The sequence below is a fragment of the Pseudopipra pipra genome, chromosome 11 (assembly GCF_036250125.1).
Source record: "Pseudopipra pipra isolate bDixPip1 chromosome 11, bDixPip1.hap1, whole genome shotgun sequence".
Taxonomy (NCBI): domain Eukaryota; kingdom Metazoa; phylum Chordata; class Aves; order Passeriformes; family Pipridae; genus Pseudopipra; species Pseudopipra pipra.
In genome coordinates, this window is record NC_087559.1 from 10,597,842 (window position 1) to 10,619,196 (window position 21,355).

General features: G+C 45.8%; 1 long non-coding RNA gene across 2 annotated transcripts; it reads left to right on the forward strand.

Moving 5' to 3' along the window:
• The first annotated feature begins 47 nt into the window (after positions 1–47).
• Positions 48–7,755, forward strand: LOC135420267 (uncharacterized). Of its 2 annotated transcripts, none has more exons than XR_010433436.1 (3): positions 48–2,625; positions 2,957–3,160; positions 7,634–7,755. It is a non-coding gene; the product is annotated as an uncharacterized LOC135420267 (long non-coding RNA). The 2 variants fall into 2 exon arrangements; XR_010433435.1 differs by having other exon boundaries at positions 56–2,546.
• Positions 7,756–21,355: the final 13,600 nt, after the last annotated feature.

Sequence of the window (21,355 nt, forward strand, 5' to 3'; positions counted from 1 at the left end):
TCCCGTTGCCAGGCGGCAGCCGACAGCACACAGGCACGGGAGGGGTCGTGGAATCGTTGAACGGTTTGGGTTGGAACGGACATTAAAGATCCTCTGGTTCCAATCCCCTGCCATGAGCAGGGACATCTTCCACTAGACCAGGTTGCTCCAAGCCCCGTCCAACCTGTCCCTGGACACTCCCAGGATGTCTGGCTGCAATGCAGACACATGAGCAGGTGTTCTGAGCAGGCAGATTGCTGGAGTTCAAATCAGATGTTGGTTTGAACTCCCTTGGAAAATGAAGGAAAATGCTGTGTTGTGAGAGGTCCCCCTGGGCTTGCTGGGTTTTCTATCCATTATTCATCTCAGAAAGAATTTCTTCACTGAAAGGGTGGTCAGGCATTGGAACGGGCTGCCCAGGGAAGTGGTGGAGTCACCATCCCTGAAAGTGTTCAACATGGCACTTAGTGCTGTGGTTCAGTTGGCGTGGTGGCATTTGGTCAATGTTTGGACTCAATAATCTTGAAGGTCTTTTCCAACCTTAATGATCTTGTGATTCTATTCTATGACTATTTCTGTCCCTGAGGCCCAGGAATTGAGTATTTAGCTCCATGTCTGCAAGCAAAGGGTTAAGGACATGAGAGCTGGAGCCCCTGGTTGTGGAAATGATCATCGTTTATCATTTCCTAGCCTCTGCCTTGGTCTTTCTACCTGTAAAGTGTGAACAGTCACAGTTTGGAGACTGGACATCAGTTGAAAAAGAGTGATACATTTTCACAGAGGGGAAGATCCTTAAATCCCCCTATTTACTCTTTCTGATTTCTCAGAAGACCAAATCAGTTTCAAATGGATTGTGTTCTTCTTTAGACTCTTTAGAATATCTATTAATACAATTTCAGCTTTCAGAAATAGCAGCTTCTTTCATTTACTGAGAGGTTTTCAAACAGCTTTCTGTGTCTGAATAACTTATGCAATAAATAGCTTGAATTTCTGTAAGTGAAAACTCCCATTTGATTGTTATAGTTCTTTTCTCTAATTGCTGATTATCAAGAGACTGGATTCAGGCAACAGAAGAAAAATGCTTATATGGGAAGAAATTTTTCTTTATTCTGCCCATGAATGCTTTGATTTTGAGCAGTGATGCAGAAAACCACAGTGCTATCTTTAGTATGTTTTGGGAAATTTCCCAAATGTATCAGGGAATATGTATAAGAAATGACACTATAGAATAATTTCTATTACCAAAACCAAAATAAAAATCAGGACTAAATTGTACTAAAGATGCATTTTTCTAAAGGCATAATATGAAATGGCTTTTGTTCAGAAATACCAATTTATTACAGAATTGAGAGTTTGCTGCAGTGGTAACATCACAGAAATAGACAACAGAAACTGAAGACATTTGAACAGCTCTGTCTCTGTCTGGCATAATCTCTATATCAATGAATTATACATTTATATATCCATTGCTCTGTTCTGAACTATCCTTGCTAACCACTTATTTCCCAGAAGTGGAACAGAGGTTATTGAAAAGCTGAGATGCATTTTGTGAATTCTTGGAAATGTGCAAGCTCTTCATAGCTTGGGTTCACTATCTGTGTCCTACACATGCCATGACCCACTTAGGCTTTGTGTTTCCTTGAGGGCAAAGAAGTTTTTAAGGCCAGAAGGACATCTGGGGTCTATTCTTAGCCACCATTAACTTGGTTAATGAATGGAATAAATAGCATGTGCAACATCATGGGAAAAATCTGCCTGCTGGCACAGGCTGTGCAGCTGACCAGTCCTGCAGGTCCGTAAGGGTTTCTGGGTTTTGTAGTGGCACTTCAGGGCACCCCAGTTTTTGGGATTGTTAAATGTTTGGACAGTGCTTCCTCGGTGCCCAGCTGAGAAAGTCAGGCTGTTGGCACGGTAAGAAAGGCAGGTGGCTGCTTATGTTTCCAACAGGATGTCTGAGATTTTGGGACTTGTAGGGGGTGATTTTGTTAGGGCACAGGATTAGGATTTCAAGATATCATAATTTCTTTACTCAGTTTTTTCATGAAGGGATTACTTCTCCATTCAGTCACCCCATGGGCATGCAGGGATGCTGATTCTACTACAGAGGTGCTGTGAGGGTTAATTAGTGATGGCAAAACATTTTGAAATGGCTGATTGAGAAATGCTGACAGAGATGAAAGCTGAATAAGTATCTAGATAAATAAATATTCCTTTGTAGTCTTATCATTACAGGAAATTCCCCGTGTACCCAGGATGCTGCACAGGTCACTGAGCAGTCATCTCCCCATTGCCCAGAGTGTTCTCAAGGGGACTCATTTATTTCAGTATTTCACTTTAGTTTCTGTGATGTGAGCCACAATATGTGCCAGAGAGAAAAGCCTGGCAGCCACCAGCAAACACCACAGAAATACCAAAGGGATTGGCAGATTTTTCTTTCCCTGGAGCTCTTGTTCTGCTCTTTCCCTGTGAATTGTGCAACTGCAGAACCTGGAGAATCCCAGGAGAGAGAAGAGGAAGTTGGAGCCTATTCCCATGATTAAAGACAATGAAGAAGAAGGTATCCTCAAGTGAGTGTCCACAAGACAACACCTGCAAGAGCTCTGCTGAAGGCAGTGCAGCCAGCTCTCTGCTTCAGTATGGTCTCTGGTGAGCTGTCAGTAGAAGTTTTTCTGCTGCTGGGTCTCTCTGGGACACTGTTCTCCTGCCTGTCTCCTGCCTGGGGGGAAGTAGATAGTTTTGGAGATCCCATGGAGAATATGTGGCTGCTCTCACACTTATGTTGAGTTCTGTGCAGGCTGCTGAGCTCTGCAGGGAGGCTGAAAGGGGAAGAAAGAGTGACCGTGTGGTTCTCCTCCATTTTTACCTTATTCAGACTATAAATCCCTCCATCAGCACCACAGGTCAATGAAAAGATGCCAAAAGAAACAGTACTGGATAACATATCCATCCCATCTGACCCCAGCATGTCTCCCTGCAGATCATCTCCCTTCCCAGCACCAAACCATCGTGAAGGCCAGGCTGAACGGCTGCACAAATTGACTGCTGCGTCAGCACAGCAAATCCAGGGCCTCTCAACAGCAACAGGGATGTCTCCTGTCTCCTTAGGTCATAGGGTACAGGGAAGTGCTGGCCTGATGTAAAAAGCATCACTACAGCTTGGGGTGGAGCCATCCCAAAGCAGGTGAGCAGCTATTGAAGAAGGTGAGCATTAGACCTCCCAGGAACAGCAAAGCTGTAGTACCCAAGTGCTATGGCCCCACAGGCTCTAACAACTGGGACTGTTGTTTACCCCCTGCTCTCCAGGTGAAGCTTATTTCCAGGAAGGATTTTATCTCAATGGAAAATTTTCCAGCTGGGAAGTTGTCCTCGGTAATCTTTGCATGTCCAAAGGCAGCCACGAGATGGCAGCAGCCCTGTACTGCCGGGGCTGGGGATTTGGCTCTGTCCCACTCTCGCCCCTTTCACCTTATAGATGAGGTCTCCAGGCTTGACGAGCACCAAGAAACCCTGGTCCATCCTCTGGGTTGAAGGAGAAGTGACTCCAGAGCGGGGCTCTGAAAGAAGACCTGTGAGCTCAGCTCCCACCTTTGCAAACAAGCCGATGGAGCAGAACCCACTCAGGTCTTTGTTTGCTACCACTGATGCCCAGCCCTAGTGTATTCCTGGGATGTCTCATCTGAAATGAATGTGCGGTATTCTTTCAACTGCTTAGATTTCAATCTAGTGGATGAAAACTGCTAAAATCTCTGAAGGGTCACACAGAAGTGACAAGACAGCCCCTGTCATCTATCCTTTCACTGTGGGTACTCCTGTGCTGTGTGATGACTTGGACAACAAGCAGCAAGTGCTCAGTGATTTGTATTTCACACTTGTTCTTTCTGAGGATCCAGACTTCTTCCTGCTGGGAAGAAGAGAAAACGTTCTGCAGTCTTCACCTTGGGATCCCAGCCAGGTCTGGGACAGTTTCTTTTGCAATGTAAAGCTTATTCTGATGTGTGCTGAGACAATTGCACACAGATAAGGTCTGTGCTTTGCTCCAGCTCCTGGGCTAATGCAGCCAATACCATGAAGAGCCAGCTGACTTGGGCTCCCTGACATGTGGCTCAGTCAGTGGGGGGACGGCTTGTCGGTGGTGGTGTGACAGAGCCTGATGCAGGTGCAGTGGAAGACGAAAGAATCTCAGAATAATGGCATTGGGGAGGGATCTCTGGAGGTCTCTAGTCCAGCCTCCTGGTCAAAGCAGGGATAACTTCGAAGTCATGTCAGGCTGCTCAAGGCCTTGTCCAGCTCATTTGAAAACTTCTAAGGATGGATCCAGACAATGGAGAGTGAGATCTGGGAGGCTGAGCCTGGGCTCAGTGGGGTGACCCCAATGATTTGCTCTGATGAGAATACAAATGAATTATATGGCTGCAATTTCAAGGCCAGTACTGAATAACCACTTAGGCCTGACCCCCAACTAAGAACTGTAACTAGTTCCAGACTTCGCTCAGAGCTCTGTACTTTGGGGACCTAGGGGTTTGCATTTGGCCCATTGTAAAGAGAGCCACAAAGCTGCAGCCAAGGAGACTTTCCTAAGCTGGACTATAAATCCAGGCTATTTGCAGGGACAAATGACCCAGGAAACTGAGGCTTTAACTTCATGATTTTGCATTAAGCTCTTGAGGCACAGTTCCAGCCTTTTTCCTGGCCCTTGCCTTGTGGCAAAACTTCAACTGCTGTGACTGCATGGGAACTGATCCAGCTGAAAAATACCCTGCCTGAGGAAAAGATCCCTTTTTATTATGATCATTGTGATGGCTTGAGGAAGAGGGACATGTGGGCTTGGGGCTGTTGGAATTGCCCCTTTCAATGACAGCCTATGTTTTGGTCACCTTAGGAAGATAATGAAGCCGCAGCTGGTAAGACAGGCTGATCCTGCAAGTCCTGCACACAAATTTCCTTCAACAAAGGCTTATGGAGCAGAGCAAAAAGGATTAGTAAAGTTATGGGTTGAGCTGCAAAAGGAAGCACATGCTTCATGGCTCCAAACTCTTTCTGCTCATGTGGAATGGATTAAAGATAAAAACAGCCCTGTTATGTGCTTTGCTCCTGAGCTGTTTTGATCCTGTCTATCTTATTCTTCAGAGAATCTTGTATAGGAACTATTATCTGTAATTCAAAACTGTGGCTCTTGTTCCCCAGGTAGCTCATGGGATCCACTTCCCTTTGCCAGAGAATGAGGCATCGCTGGGTACCAGGTGCAGTGGTTCAGGAATGTTTAGTGCCAGCCTGGCTGTTTTCTTGCAGGATTTGCCTGTTTGCATCTTTATTTGAAGTATGGAATACCAGGGCACAAGGAAACAAAGTGACTCTGCTGGTGGATCTCTGGTGGGACAATAACCAAATCCACTTTTTACATCTGTTTAGCTGGAATCATGGACAGCACAAACATGCTCCTCATGAAACAACAGCTTTATTACTTAGAAATGCTTGGAAATTCCACATCCCATTCCTATTCCCTCGGCTGTGAGGGAATAGCACCTGTGTGAATGACCGCTGTTCTCCCTACCAGGATGTCAGCAGATCCTGTAGCTTGTTTTCCATTGAAATGTCTCCTCTTGGGTAAATATTACATCTGGGGTTGCTTTACCAGTGGCTTTCCTACCTGGAGTTTGTACAACAGGTCAATGCCCTGCTTGGAGATAAGAGGGGTACTTGCTGCCAGTGCTGTTTGCTGCTGTGAAATGCCACCCTGCTCTTCCCTCATCAGCTTCTCCTCCAAACATTTTTGAGTGCTGTTTAAGTCCTGGAGGTTTTTGCAAATTGAGGGAAATTTAATGTTAGATGTCGAGTGTTTGGACAGAGCAGAAGAACTTGTTTATTACAACAACTGTGACTTGTAAATTATTCATCTGTGTGTAATTGAAACACTCAGATCCTCAAAGGTCATGTTACAAAGAGTGAGGTGAAGGATCAGCGAGCTTCCAGCAAAACAGGAAGGTTAACAGGTCCTGGGGAACCCTTCTCCATCCACCTGCATCTGCTCTATGACAATGCCTGTTTGTGGAAGAAAACTGAGTTTTGATAAGTGAAGTAATGCACAGACACATGTCTGGGAGGGGGAGGGGACATCTGTAAGGTATCTTCCTCTGTCAGTTTTCCCTCCGGGGGAAACGCAGATTTGAAACCTATTGCAGTGAAACGTACACAAGGTCTGTGGGCACAGAGTGTCAGTGCACAACAGGCTCTGGCCTTTTTGAAACGGAGAAGAAGCTTCTAAAGACCAAGAGGGACCAAGAGGGACCAGAATAGCTGGCTAAGCAGAAAGGAAGCCTGCAGAGTTCTACTCAGCAGTTCTGTCTCCAGACAACACCAGACTTCAACTAATTAAAAAGAGCAGATGCTAGCTGAAACATTAATTGAAACAACTATGATCTCTTGTCTGTTCTTAAATCTGTGTTCTAGCTCTCTCATAGAGGATTTGGAAAGAGAAAGAGTTAACCCTTCTGGTGGCTTGTTATTTTGTTAGGCACAACATGTCCTTAGAAGATAGCATAATGAAACTTCTATGAATAGGTTTCGATACAGGTTTTTTTCAGGTAAAAACAATTCTGCCTAATAATGCAGAACCATCATCACAAACAGCATTCTCAACCCTTCCTTCTCACCATGTTGCCAGTAAAGTGATCTTGCTCAGCTTTCAAAGGCCATGTAGCAGTGCTGTGCACAGGGCCAGCTGCTGTTCTTCCCCATATGTATTGTATTAAGAGGATACCTCTTTGTTAACCTGTGCTCATTTGTTCCCCTCAGCCTGTATTCCTTCTCATTAGACTTGACGTATGATCTGTAGCAAGTGCAAAGAGCTCAGCTGACACCTGATATGCTTATGAATAGCCTGTCTGCCCTGCCACGATTCTGTAGCTATCTCAAAGGGAGGAAATGCTCGGTGTACTGCACTCCTCCTGGAACTGGGATGATACCAAAGATTTTCCCCTAAAGCATCCAATTCTGAGCTCTGCTAGAAGCCAGGTACTTGACTGCAGGCACCTCTGCTCTGTTCCAGATTGGCAGTTCCTTGGTCTCATCCTAGTCTCCAGTTCTTGAGAGATCAGGCAAAGGCATTGCTCAAGCAATGTGGCTCTTCCACTGCTCCCTGTCCTCCCTGCTCCAGTCCCCTGCCATGGGCAGAGGCTCCCTCTGCACAACTACAAGCCCCAGACGTTTCCTACTGCTTTGCTCACACTTCACCCCCAGGCTCCTGCTACTCCCTTCACTCCCACACCCCCAATTTCCTCCCTCTCCATCAGGGCTGGATTCTGTTTCCTCGATGGGCTCACCAAGTCCATCACAGGTCTGGCAATCCTTGTTGAGATGTGTCCTGTGATGCTTTCCTGAGCACCAGCGCTCCCATCTAAATACAACATGCTCTGGTTTCCAGTATCCCTTAAATCCCAGAGCATATCCCTTAACCCCTTTTTCCTTCGCTGACCTCCTTGAGTGATAACTATTGTCATTCCCCACACCCTACTTGCACTGAATGAGGCACAGAATTAGCCTCAAATTTGGCTCCCAAAGAGATTGCCAGAGAGAGATGAATTTAGGCTGGAGATCTATGGAGGATTATGGGGCTGATTGAGATATTAAAGATCATCCCTGATTCGTTTTCTTACAGGTCTGATGCAAGAAGTGAGTCAGAGACCTTTTGACACAGTTTGACCTGACAGATGCAGCGACTCAGTGGCAGTGTGAGGAGCTCATATTGTTTTGTAAATGGAATAAAGTTCATTTAACACAGCAGGCTTGTATTTGCTGTTAACTCAAAGGCCTCTCACCTGAAAAAACCTGCAGATCACTTACCCCATCACCACTTGCAGGTGGAAATAGCTCCTGAGGGTGCTGCCTTTGGTGGAGGAGGTGGGTATTTCTGACAGGTGACCCCCTTTCCCAAGGCAGGATAAAGGTCCTTTTCCTATGATACTGAGTTCATCACACTTGAAATATTCACAGTCCCCAGCCCCTTTTTGAGTAGCCAGGACCCTGCCCAAAAAATGCTCTTCCTCCCCTGGGCTGTTTCTCTCAGCAGCGCTGCCAACACTGATCTAACTGCTTTTTTTGGCTGCTTTCTCTTCCTAGGTAGGAATGCTGTCATTACTAAACGACACCTGATTCCCATGGGTCTCTTTAGCCTGTAGGAAAATCGTTCTTTTCCTGTATCTCAGCTGCAGATAGGCATCTCCCAGGACTGATGGCTCGGGTAAGTAGCTCCTCTGACTCGGTTCTTGTTGTGCTGAGCTCTCAGTGCCTGTCTTCCTTCTGGATGTGTCTTGCTGACTACTGACAGCCACAATTGAATGGCTCACACACTGACTGATGGCTGATTTTTAGACATTTAGAGGTTAGGAGGTGAAGTTAATGGAAACTTGTTTCCTAGTGCTTCCCTCCCGCGTTCTGCCAGCATCTCCCTCTCTCAGCACCCACCCCAATTTTGCTGCCCTCCAAGCCTCTGCTGTGCTCTGCTGCCCATCCCGTTTTTGCTCTCAGGCAGGTTCTGGTTCAGATTCTGCCCATTTTCTTCCAACAGGACACAAACTCCCACTACAGACTCCACAGCCTGTGTCCCTGCAGCTCATCCCCACTTCTGCAGGGCTCTCCTCTGTGTTGGGTACAGCTCCCACTGGAGCAGCCATTCCCTTGTGGTCCCCCAGAGCCGTGTTTGCAGCTGAGCTGTCTGGAGAGAGCATCAGCATTGCTGCATTTGGGCTGGGGGCAGGTTTGTGATTGCTCCTTGAGTTGTTCTTTGTGGCTGCTAACTATGCCCCAGAGATGTAAGGTGTGTCCTGACCTCAGACTTTTCCCTGTGGAAAATGGGGAAAATGGTGCTCAGAGCCTCTGATGGGAGTTTCTTTCGGGCATGGCAACAGTCTTACCTGGCTGCATGCAGACTTGTGCCAGGTTAAGCCAGTACCCTTTAATGCCTTCTCTGTTCTTGTTCCAATGCAGATTCTAAATTAGAAACCCTACCACTTGCATATTATATGAGTGTGGATTTTGCAATACTGGGAGGCTGCTGAAAGGCTCAGATGCATTCAGGTGCCCAGTGCAATGGTTTTCCCTCGTCACCCCATCTCCGCAGGGGTTGTGCAATATTGGCAAACCTGGTCAGCCCAGTATCCTAGGAGCAGCTCAGAGGGGCCCTGGGCACTGGCTGACTCAGCAGGGACCCTGTTCCCTGCCTGCTCATGGCTTTTCCCCCTGTCAGCAGCAGTGTGTCCAAGGCAAATTACCCGGTTTTGAGACAGCTTTGGTTCCAGCTGAGATTGGCAGACTCTGTCTTACTATGAACCTTTTAGATACAGCAGCAGGACACCATCCAGGTATGGAAAACAGGCTGAAAATGCTTGCCATGCTGTACCCTCTCCAATGGTCTGCCACGTGTGTGTATTACATGAGCTAAAATTTATTGACCCGAATTTCCCTAGACTGTACACTGAAGGGAAAGCATCTGGTTCCTGTCTTTCAGATTGAGCCCCTTTTGCCAGTTCCCAGATAAAATCTAATGGAGCTTGTTCAGGCTATTCAGATCAGCGGTGGCTGTGGGAAAGGGTCTTGTAAAATAAGGGTGTTTAGATTTGTTATCCACGTATTTAGTTTCCTGTAGACTTTTCGGTGCTTTCTTAGCCTGGCCTATGGCTAAAACATTCTCAAGGGACTAGTTAAAAGGCTCTTTTTATTTTCTTGATACTTTTTCTGGCATCTTGTAAAAAACTTTCTGCCTTTGACACTGTTAAATGGCGAAACAAGGAGTTTTACTGCTACAATACATCTAAGCTGTTTTAAGTTTCTCTGAATATATAGCATTGCAATTAGCCAAGCCCAGTGAACCTCCAGCAGTTTGCCTGATTTACTTCCCACTCCCCATACACTATGTTAGACCTGGGACTTAGGGCTACGCTCATCCTGGGTCACAGTTTGATCTCGTTTCAGGAGGTAAATCCTGCAGCTCCATTAAAGTGTGGCTGTTCAAGACGGCCCCTCAAAGCAGCCCACGTGGCTCTTCTGCAGGTCTGTGGGCTTGAAGGCAGCCAAAGAAGGCTCCTGGCACATTTTCCTCTCGAAAGTGGGTGTGAGGGAGGAGGAGGCGGCAGTAATTGAGCTGACAAAATTTTTTTGTCTCCTGTCTGGGTCTCAGTGGGCTCCAAAAGAGGGTCGAGAACTGCCAACTCCTCAGGCTGGCCCTGTCCCACACAGAGGCTGCCTTCCAGTGTGGCTCAGGAGCCTCTGCTCAAGACAATTTCTTTCAGCATTTTTATTGCTTTCTGCCCTTCTTGTTCTGGGTTGCTGAAGCTTTTCTGCTGCCTTGTATTTTTACAAGGATTCATTGCACCCACTGGGCTCTGATGACTGGGACACCTTCCCATCGCTGGTTTGCAGCAAAGCCATGGCACAGCTGAGCCTCAGCCGGGATGCCTGGACTTGGTCCGGCTCTGCCCCGACAGGCTGCAGATCCACCAGCAGCTCTGTTCAGCCCTTTATGGGAAAAACAGAACTCATTCCTTTTCTGAAAAACCTCCAACTCTTGATTCTTTGGCCCACCTTTGAGCCCAGTGGTCCCTCCATTGCTCATCTTCTATTGCCTGGACAGAAATGTCGACCCTTCGTGTTCTCCTTGGAGGTGACATCCCACATGTGAGTTCAGCATTGAAACATTTACCCCAAGTATCCAGTCAAGTGGCCTGGGGCTTTCTGTGTTCCTGCCTGTGTCCGGTTCCTTTGGCTGCCTTGGAGCCTTTTTGTGTGCTCTGATTTCTCTCCCTCCCACCATCTCCAAAAGCATCACCATCTTCTGGCTTTCCCATGAATTTTCATTGATTCTTTTACCCAGAGAAGACCTAAACATCTCCACACACTCATGCTTACTGATATTTGATATTGGAATATTTGTATCCCTTATTTCTCTTTTCGAAGCTCATTCGTACTAGGTAATGCCCCCAAAAAAAGAAAAAATCCAAGAAACCCTCTCCTATACCCCATGCAAACAGCTCTGCTTGTGAAGGCAAACAGGGGTTTTTTGCCATCATTTTGCTGCTGCACAGTGACTCCCCTCTATTTTAAAATGTTTTTGCCTGAAGGCAAATTATTAAACAGCTTTTTGAGCAGACTTTCATCATTTTTTTTGCCAAACTCTTGCCGTTTCTACCCACTCAAGGCTGATCCTGACGGCGCTGAGCTGCGTTGCTGTCAGGCATGGATGTGCCCGATTCCTTGGTAAAGTCTGTTTTGGCATTGCACAATGTGTCTGTTCTCTGGGGGGGCCATGCGCAATCTCTGACTGGGACAGATGTCTGAGCTTGATCCCTCTGGAATGACGTCAAAGGCTGCAATACTGTCCCTCTTCTCTGGGCTGGCAGGGCCGGGGCTGGCCATGTGCCACTGCCGCAGCTGCGCGTGAGGTTGTCCCGCGCAGGGTGGTTAATGGGTCACCCACTGGCAGCACAGGCGGCCCCTGCCACTTCGCGTGGTGGAGATCTGCTTACACACCTGGCCCTTCTTCCTTGCAAATTCCTGCTGCTCCAGAAACCTCTGGCTGAAAGCAAGTGGGAGTTGATTTTTAAAAGGAGAATCCTCCATTGTCGACCCGTGAGCAGATAAAATACTGTCAAACTCACAGCCTTTTTCCTGTTCTTGGGATACTGGCTGGCGAAAGCAAATACCATTTGTCATGGAGCTGCAGCAGGCAGCACAGCAGGGGGTGCCAGTAAATCCCTGATGTGGCTTGTCTTTCATCTCTGTGGCACTGGTTAGGAGGATAGGAGTAGTTACCTATAAGGAGTTATTTTGGATGCTTGTGAGAAGGCAAGAGCAACAGCGGCTTCCGCTTGTACCCAACAAGCCGTGGTGAAATAGGGTGACACACACTGCTACACCTGATTGTTTGCCTCAGGGGAGGTTTCCCAGTGCTGCAGGGAAGGAAGAGACTGGCACATCCTTGGGGCAGGACTTCCCTGAGGCACATCAGCCTCTGCACTCCCCAGGGGCTGTGGCAGGGCAGGCAGGTTGGGAAGCACAGTGTGCTGCTCAGCAGGATGTGATTCATTGTGACCTCCCGGCACCGCTGCAAGCATTGCCTGTGCCCTGCTGGACCTACCCGCTGGTGAAGTGGCTGCTGACATTTTACATCTGCCAGACCCAGTCTGAAGTGGGCTGAATCCAGCCCAAGATCGGTGAAATGCTGTTTCTGATCCTCTCAACAGTGTGCTGGCCCAAGCCACGGTCCATTTTGACAGCTCTGCACATAGGTCAGGGGGAAGGAAGGAGCATCTGACGTTTTCAGTTTTTCTATGAATGCCCAGATAGTTCTTAGGTTCTTCTTAAAAAGCTGATGACAGATTAAGAACAGCTCCCAAGTTTGGATTTTGGAAATACTGGGATTTTCCAAGTTGTCAATCCAGCAGGAGGAGTTCCAGCATGCCTGGGGCTGTGCACAGCATCCTCTCCTTTAGGCAGTTCAGGGTTGCTGGTGGTAGCTGCTCCCAGAGACTTGCCCTGGGGAAAGTGAAAGTGAGACTGCTACATTAATAGGAACATTTTTGATGGCTCATGAAGTGAAAAAATATAAGATGTAGAAAATTGTATTAAAAAATTGCTAGCCTTAAAAAATGGAAGAGATTGGGTTTTAGCATGTAGGTGAAGAGGTGAGGTATTTCTCAAAAATCTGTAATTTTGAGCTGGAAATAGGACTGAGAGAAGTCTTGAAAGTAAATATTTAATTACCAGATCAATTTTGACAAAAAGATTCAGAGTTTGCAATTGATTTCTTTAGCCTCTGCTGAGCCCACCAGTGAAACTCCAGGTTAGTAGTGGTGCTGCTGTGTTGGTTTGCTGTGGGTCCCATCAGCGAATAACTTATACTTGTGATTATACTAGATTTTGCATGCTAGAAGTGAAAAATTTGACATCTCAGAACCAACATCCTTTCTGTCTTCTTTTGGTAGTTTATTTCTAGGTGTAAAAGCAAAAGTAGTTTTCTTGACTGGTTGTCTTAAGAAGGCTGTGAGGAGAAGGGCTGGCATGGGAATGCTTCACACTTTGCAGGGCAGAAATTGGCCAGTATTTACCTCAGGGACTGTGATATTTAGACAAGAAATCCAAAGGAAATCACCAGAATGAACTTCAGCTAACTCTGACAAGTTTGCATGATCGGTGCTTCACTATAATAAGAGAGATGATGCACAGGATGGCCACTGTTAAATGCAAGCCTAAGCAAAAATATCTAAATGTTGCCCAATCATTGGGGTAAATTTGCTTTAGAGCTGAGGGCTGTTGCTGCATCAGCCTCTGCAGCAGACAGATCCCAGGTCCACTTGGACAAAGACTGGGTGATGTGCAAATGTTTAGAGATATCTTTTCTCCAGGAAAAAATGCATTAGCGTGTCATTAAGAAGAGGTTATGGGAGAATTAAATCTCTAAATAAGATGTGATGTTCTCTTCCATTCAGAGATTACAGGTTCTTCCCATAAGAGCTGCTATATTCCCTGTGCTGCTTGCACAACTCTGTTGTCCTGAAAAAAAAAGCTTTCTCATAATCTTTTTTCTATATATTCTTCACCAGACAGTTGAAGTCTGTTCTATGAACATGAGTTTGTTCAGGATTATACATTGTCAAGATTATTATCCTTAGGGAACAGGTGGAGAAACTGCAGAGCAAGGAGATGAGGTGAGTCTCTTCTGGCCACATAGACATTTAAATAGTAGCAGGATTGGGAAAGGACATGGTTTTCTCTCAAGTAGTGTTTGTGGGGAAAAAATATAAGACAGTAATCTGAATTTAACTCTCTGTTATTGCTTGTGAATCAGCAAGGGTGAATATTTTACTGCCAGACACCTACAGAATTAGAAAATGGGCATCTTTAGATCACAGGATGTATGAGTAATTTCCCCCCCAATTTTTTGACAAGTGTGAATGAAAACACTTACTATGATTACATCTGTATTTTGAAGAAGAAAAATCCACGTCTGAATCAGTGGTTTTAGTTTGTTACTAAGGATGCATTAGATGAGAAAACAGAGGCTTGCATCACAATGGATAATTTTTTATATGAGCAATCCAGTTGTTTGGAGGGGACCCTGAGTGTTTATTTATTATTAATTATTCTGCTGAAAGTATTTACCCTGTGACAAGCAAAGCAGTCAGCTCTCAACAGCAGTGAAATGAATCTCAGTTCGGGGCAACCCAAATTAGGAAGAAGCTCTGGAGAGTGGTGCTGTTTGAAATAAATTGAGGAATTATTTTAAAAGCTTGCATAGAAGAACAGAGTTTTGCCAGCTATTACAGTTGGACTTCAGAGTAACTGCTGAGTGGGTAATTAGTCCCTCAGGAACACGGGAGTCTGGACAAATGTAAGAAAGAACAAGAAGGGGAAAAAAAGCGTACGAAAAATTAACTTTAGAAAACAAGCTAGAACATTAGTCACAGGAGGGATATAACTCAACTTTCATTTAACATCTCTTTCTGTGTTGAACAGACACATTGTTCTTAACCCCTGTACTGAAGCAGGAAATACAAACCTTCTCTCTTTTTAAGGCAGCTGGAACTGAACTTTATTGAAGTTCATCTCTTTGATAAGAGGGTGAAGGAGAGGGTAAAGAAATGTGCTGAAAGTACCTCAAACCCAGAAAATGGGACTTAAGTTTGGGTGGAGCAGGGAAAGAAACCAGTTATGGAACTGCTTAAGATATTATGTAGTGCCTGTTTTGCTCTCAGAGACTCCCCCATCATGAAGGCAGAGCAGTTAGTCAAGGTTTAAAAGATAAAGTCCCCACCAGCATTTGCTCACAGCCTGTCTACAATGCACGGTCTCATTCTCCTCTGGGCTGGGGGCACCCCAGCTGGAAAGAAGTGATCTACCTACCAGACATGTTGGAGGATACCTCTTTGCATAACTCTTTGCTGGGTTTAGAAAGACTTGGTGGAACACAACTGCAAAATAACCTGGAAGTATGTGAGACACTTGTGGGGTTATATAGTGGACATGTGGTTGATCCTGCACTTCCAGAGGTCCTGATCCATAGTTTTGTGCGGTAACTGTTGAACCAGAGACTTATTTATAGTTTCTACATTTGGGTCTTGTGGTTCATTGCTCCCATTATTATCTCAACAGCAGCAATTTGCTAATCAGTCCTTTGTAGGACAGGACTAGTATTGCTTTGGCTGTTCAGTGTTCAGAAAAAAAAATGTAGTTCCTCTGACTCTGGAAAAGCAAGAAGCTTTACAAAAGCTCCTAACATATCTGTGTGTGAATCTAGGTAAATGGATCATAGTCACTGAACTCTGTGTCTGGAGGGTTAACGGTAACATCACAGCAGAAGGTTCAGGACCTGACACCAGACCTGGATCTTCCTGATTTTGAGGACTTTGGTGTTGTCTCTACTCTAGAACCTCCAAAGAGGTTGAGTCAACCTCCTTGCTGGGCTCTCACCAATTCACTGTCCAAGCAATGGGGTCCCACTTGCCTGTTCCGCCCTGGTGCCCACAGGAGCACTGTGTGTTGGTGCCGTGGTGCTGCATTTCTGACCTGGCAATGCCCTGCTGCTCCCTGAGCAAAGGTTACTGGGGTTTTCATGTGGGCTTTGTGTTTCCTATTTAAGGCGAGAGAGAGGCTCTGAATTCCATCGGTTGGGTCACCCTCTCTGTTTCCCAATTCAATGCAAATGGCCAGACAGGCAGGCAGCTCTTCCTTGAAAACATGGAAATTCGCTCGAGGTGTGCCAGTTTCTCTGGCAGATGTGGTGTTGGCAGTGCACGATGGACACAATATGGTCATAGTTGTTTATTCCTGTAAACACTGTCTTCAAAATCACCATCTCCCCTCACCACCTTGAGTCACTTCCCCGGAGTGCTCAACACAAATATCCTGCACAAAAGCACCCAGCTCTGGCGTATTCCTTCCAGGAGAGGGCAGGGGAATACAGTTTATTACAGATCCACTCCTGAACTGGAGCCAACATTCATGCTGGCCCAGTTCTTCCTGTACATCTTCCAGTCTATTTTGCTTTCCTAAACTTGGGTTAGCAGAAATAGGAGCTGAATCTCCTCAAGGCGAGCTAGTGGGTTTTGTTACATTTACAGACCTCCTGTCCCTGAGTCATCTTCATGAGAGATAGCTTGGACTAGGCTCTTCCCCGTGCTCTTGAATCTATTGCAGTGAGCCTTGTGTGTCTCATCGAAGGCATTGGCTTCTGTGCATCTTCAGGACAGGGGTTTAAACAGCTGAGCCCCAGCTCTTGTGCTTCATCTCTCCAGAGGAGGCAGTGATGGGACAACTTGTCTGTCACCCACTCAGCACACCCCTATCCCTGCAGAAGGTGGTCTGATTCCCTTGGATGTTCATGATGTCAGCAGGCACAGACAGCTCTGCTTGTGGGTGCTTTGCCAGTAGATTAAAATGCAGAGCATGGAAACCCGAGGTTGGAGCTGGACCTGGTTAAAGATGGCCTAGAGAAGTGCAGCCAGAAAGTCAGCTGACATTTTCTCTCTCACTATATTAATGAAGAGAAAGCTCAGGAGAAAATCAGAAATTCTCCCCAGATCCCCACTGTCTTTAATAGTCAAAGGAGTATTAACATTTAAGTCCTAAAATGAGTTTCTTCCAACTTATCTCCCCCTAGGCCTATGATTCTGACTTGAAAAGACAACATAATTTCCAAACCTGTGAAAGAAAAAAAAAAAAAGAAAAATCAATAAACAGTTGGCCCTGCAGCAGAGACGCCCTTGCAAAGCCAAAGAAATTAAGTCCTGAGACTGCTGTTGTTGTTTCCATCTTGTCCTGCAGAGCCACAGCCAGGCATAAACATATTCTTTGTGTCAATATTTCTGTAGTACCAAGAGAACTTACAGTCCTTATCTATGAGTGTCAAGGACTGCTAAGTTAAAGTGATCATAACATTACTGGAGAGTCTGACAGGCCTTTTTATTTCCTCTGTGCCTACGTAACTGTTCTGGTGCTGACAGCTGAAGCCCAGTAGAGCTCAGCTGGATGTGACTGTCAGCTTTGTGGCACATGGAAGGGATCCATCTGCAGGAGACTAATTTAAAAAAAAAAAAAAAATAAAAATCCCCAAATAGAATTTGAACTTCCTTTTAATATTTTTTCTCTGCTTGATTATTTTTGCTTCTTTCATTGGAAAAGAGCAACCTTGATTTGTAAGTCACATGGAAATGTGTGAGTAATCAATTCAGCCTGACTAACCCTTGTTTTGCCAGGTGTCTGGTTGGCTCATCGGATTACTAATAGTTTGCTGGTGCAGTAAATGGGAAATAGCAAGGGCTGGGGCAGAAATAGCACAGGTGACCTCTAAAGACAGCAAAGCACTCACCCGATGCAACACAATCCCTCTTTTTGCCCATCCATGAAGCCCAAACACTGTTGTCAAAAATGAGAAGTAATTTGTAACACAGAACTGTGCAGGCAATGTACAAAAGATGGGAAAACTTGAGGCAGGAAAAACTAGCCTCTGTACAGCATGTATGGAAAGGCAACACGTGGGCAGAGCCAGACAATTCTTAGGTGCAAGCTGCTGAACTTTGAAAGGACGAGCCCTTTGCTGCCTTTCCCACCTTTAATGGGTCTCTGCTATGTGGTACAAAACAATCTGGGAACAGCTTCAGCCTATGGTTTCTTTTTAACTTTATAAAGCAATGTAATTATTATCTGCAGGGAAATTTTTAAAAGCTTGAATACTGAGATTTATTTGCCTTTCCTGACTAGATCTTTAGCCTCAGACAACAGCCAGTTAAAAGGACCTTAACCTTATGTTATCCCCAGTGTTTGACTAGGCTATGGGAATACTAGAAAGCTTTTCCGAGCAGGGCAACCAGTTTGACTGAAGTTCTCTCCTGAAAGGTGGCAAAAAAAAAAGAATGGAAAATCCCCAACTAATATCAAGGGACAGAAGTAATAATAGATTTTCAAAGGACTTGTTGAAGAGATGAACAGAGGGAAGGAAATCTTAGTGATGCACAAAAAGGATTGGACAAGGGAAAAGACAGATGTATTTTGTAGCAGGTAGTGGGGGCTCAGTTGTGCTGCATTACAAAATGAAAAATGCTGATATGAGACATCAGTCACAGCTGCACAAAAACTCGTTTCCAAAAGCCTGTCTCAGCCCAACAGTCATTCCTGGTTCTCATGAAAAGTTGGCAGAAAAAAAGGGATCAGAAATAATTATATTTGTCTAGATCTGTGCATTTCTCCTGCTGCTAATAAAGGCTTGTAGTGTTTCCAAAACCTTGAGCAAAACTTGATGTGTGTCAATTTGCTTTCACTGTCATGGGGCTCCGAAGGATTAACCAGTAAATCAGTCCACAGCTTGAGAAGTGCATTCAGAGATCATGGAGGGATGGAGAAGTGGCTGAGTCAGCCCAGAGGCTGGCACCTGCCACTGTACTCTCTAATTCTCTCTTAGGCTTAAGCCCCAAATTGTGCCAGCAGACCCCAAAACCAGGGCTGCAGTTCAGGACCGTCCCAGCAGACTCATGGGTAAAACAGTGTGGAAAGGAAATTTCTCTGATGAAATCTGCTCAGGAAAGATGCTGTAGAGGATGAAACTGTGGGCAGGTTTCACCAAGGACAACCCCAGACTGGGGCACAAGGTGACAGTGACTTTTGTGTATCCTCTGTTGTACAGTGACAGGTTTGTGCTGAAGTGAGGCATCAGAACTTGTGCTGTCATATATCCTGTTTGTTTGGTTTTAATGTGTGCTTTTTCTCTGCCTAGAAATTTTGCCTGGGCAGAAAAAGAGGACTTTGTATGTTTGTCCAGGGTGTACTGATGCCCAGTATCCTGGTCAGGGCAGCAGTTTTCCCGAAGTGCTGGACACCCAGGAATGCCTAAGGCATAGTCACTGAACCTACACTCAAGGGCTGTGCTAAAGTTTCCCGTGGATTTTGTGTGCATGGCAAAGGGGACCTGGACATACATAAAAAATTCAGTACATCCAGAACTTGTCACACAGTGTGTGAGTGAGCTCAGGTCAGGGGTTCATCCTGGATGCTCTGGACTGACTTCCCAGGTGCTGTGTGCTGCCTGCCTGCATTGTTAATACTTTTTGTTTATTTTTCCCCCAAGGAAATCTCAGGGAGAAACACAGACTGCTTAGTTACACTTTCCTGATATTTTCCATTGCATTTCACCTCGCAGTGGTCACTGTTGCCTTATACTGAAAGGATAAGATGCTCTGTGGGGTTCTTCAGACGTGAAAAAGCATGAGATCCCTCCTCCATCTCAGCGCACAGCCACACAAGGGCAGGTGCTGGCACAAGGGAAGTTGGCTGAGAATGATCTCCAGCAGCAGCACGTGTTTGGATCTGCTTGATCCCACAGAAAACATCTCCAGCTTCAACAACAGCCGGCAGTGCAGCCTTACAGCTGCACAGTGGGCAATGGATGCAGACCTGAGCGGTGCTTTTAGAGAAGCAAAAAGGTTGTGGGCCCAGTAAAATGGATGAAATTGGGAAAGCAGAACTGGGACACATACCCTTTTATTTCCATATAAAGTAAATATGGAACTTCAGTACCTCTCCAGCAATTCAGAGGAAGTTGGGAACTACTGTAACTGAAATACATTGTCTTTTGCAAGCAGAAAAACATAAGTTAGAGAAGCCTCTATAATGTGTCCCAATGCCTAGGTAGGTTATAATAATGATAAAATCAAGATAGCAACTTTTGGTTATTTTCATGGTTAGGGAATTTCATATCTGTACAGCCAACAATTCAAATTCCATTTAAGCCCAATCTTGAGAGCTTGGATTTTAGCTGTATCTAAATCTTATGTTCTAGGCATTGCAAAGCTAAACTTCACCTACTCAGGAAACAAGGGTTTTTTAACTGACAGAAAGCAGTAAAGCAAGGTTTGCCAAACATCTATTTTGGGTAAAAATATTTAAGGCCAACATTTTTACCAATGTAATGCATTTTACGTCAGTGGAGTTACACTAATGCAGAATTTGGCCCTGATGTACTTGTATAAATATAGTATCTAGGATTGTGATGAGTGTGTATTCATGCATTATTCATTGAGACAATGTGGAGAGGAAGAGAGAGGTATGTGCATGAAAGCAGAGCCCTCAGCATTCCCGGGTCCTTTGGCTGCTCCCCTGGAGTGAGGCCACACCTGTGGGGTCACCCCTGTGTTGTTGCCAGGCCCTCTTGCAGTGACTTTTTAAGGCTGAATGCCCTCGTGGAAAGTGAGTGGTTTACATTTGCCAGGATGTGGAATGTGTTACTGGCAATTAGGAAGAAATGCAGATGGAGGATATTTTTGCCAGTCTAAATTGAGCTGGAGTTGAAGAGAGATGAGATTGCACCTTGGTTTGCCACAGGCATTTGGTTTGACCCTCTGTGCCTCAGTTTCGCCATAAAATGAAAATAATACTTCATTTTCCTTGTGGGACAGTGAGATCCACAGTGAGAGAGTAGGAATGGCATGCTGTCCCATGTGCCCTCAGAAAAGGGTGCACAGACTTGTTGCCACAAGACTGCATTATGGTATCCTGGGCTTCATCTTCCCAAGGATCTGAAAAAAAGAAAAAACTGAATTTGAAAAACCACTGACTTCTGCAGCAGCTGGCATCACTCTGAGCTTCCTCAGGTGGGCTTCATCTCTGCAGGGGTTGAACATGATCCATGCCAAGTATTGCATAACTATACTGTGTGTGTATATATATATATATCTCAATTAATATATGTATTTATATTAAAAATGACTGTAATAACAATGGTGGGGGTGTGTGGAGGGAAACACATCCCAAACCCCGATACTTTCTATCATGCTGGAGGTCCCCCCGTCAAGCTCTGGCAGGCAGAAAGGGGCAGGTGTGAGGGTGTGGGGCAGGAGTGAGGGCATGCAGCAGGGAAAGAGTCCGGGATTCCTCGAACTCCTCCAGGGACTTGCACCTCCCCAGGGACTTGCTTATCTCCTGGAGATGTCCAGAAACTTGTACACTTACAGAATCATAGAATGGTTTGGGTTGGAAGGGATCTTTAAAGTCCAGCTAGTGCAGCAAGTAGTGACATCTTCAACCAGATCAAGTTGCTCAGAGCCCTGTCCAACCTGACCTGGAACGTTCCCAGGGATGGGGCATCTGCCACATTTCCGAGCACTCTGTTCCAGTATTCCATAGCCCTCATTGTGAAGCATCCTTCATTATGTCCAATCTAAATCGACCCTCTTCTACTTCAAAAACCATTACCCCTTGTCCTATCGCTACAGGCCCCGCTAAACGCTCCCAGGACCGCGCATCCCCTGCGGGATTCGCACGTCCCCGGGGTCCCTCTGGGCGGCCCAGCACCGCCCCGGGGGCCGGGCCGGGCGGTGCCGCGGCTCCCATTGAGGCC